Source organism: Cydia strobilella, chromosome 1 (assembly GCF_947568885.1).
Source record: "Cydia strobilella chromosome 1, ilCydStro3.1, whole genome shotgun sequence".
In the NCBI taxonomy this organism is placed as follows: Eukaryota; Metazoa; Arthropoda; class Insecta; order Lepidoptera; family Tortricidae; genus Cydia; species Cydia strobilella.
This window is the reverse complement of record NC_086041.1, coordinates 30,451,351-30,452,124: the sequence shown is the minus strand read 5'-3', so window position 1 is coordinate 30,452,124 and position 774 is coordinate 30,451,351. Positions and strand designations below refer to the sequence as shown.

At 39.4% G+C, this 774-nt stretch overlaps 1 non-coding gene across 1 annotated transcript; it reads left to right on the top strand.

Moving 5' to 3' along the window:
• The first annotated feature begins 484 nt into the window (after nt 1-484).
• Nucleotides 485-557, top strand: Trnat-agu (transfer RNA threonine (anticodon AGU)). The gene has a single exon. It is a non-coding gene; the product is annotated as a tRNA-Thr (tRNA).
• The last annotated feature ends 217 nt before the right edge of the window (nt 558-774 follow it).

The following is a 774-nucleotide window of genomic DNA, read 5'->3' as shown; positions in this document are numbered from 1 at the left end:
CCTCGAGAAGTGGACTCCGATAACAATCTCAACAACGCATTCCATAAACTTAATACGGATACTCGTAAACATTAAGAGAAGTGCAAGTGGCCGTAAACCGAAGATCGCAGCCCTACTTCCTCGGGGGGACACTTCTGTTTCAATTCTTCGAAAGTGTCAGGCAAAAATTGTGTTAGGTAACACATGTACCGAGAAACGGAGGCGACCGTGGAAACTTTATTGCAAAGGATATTTTCTAGTACGGTCGTGGGTTATATAGGTCTGGCAATTTAGGGAGAGACGAATGATGAAAGAAATTACACACAAGAGTAAAGTAAGTACGGATATGAGACTTCTACTTTCAAAAGGGCGAACATGACAAAAAAATAAACGTAAATAATTAATTTAAGCCTAGCCAAGAAGACAATCATAATTATAAATTAAAAGTGGAAAAATTCACTGTCTTGAGTGGGACTTGAACCCACATTGCATTGCATTGGGTACGGTCTTGGTGGCTCAGATGGTAGAGCACTGTACTAGTGATCCAGTGGTCGTGGGTTCAAGTCCCACCCAAGACAGTGAATTTTTCCACTTTTAATTTATTTCTAAGCTTAATGGCATCGTTCGCAGACATTTCTGCTTGATACAAATTTAATGAACGCTATATTATTATCTTACTCACTGTTTAATCCAAAAGTACGGAATCTATTATTAGGTACTTAAGTATTATGTGGCATTATAATATCTCTTAGGGCCACTTGCACCATTCCACTAACCCGGGGTTAACCGGTAAAC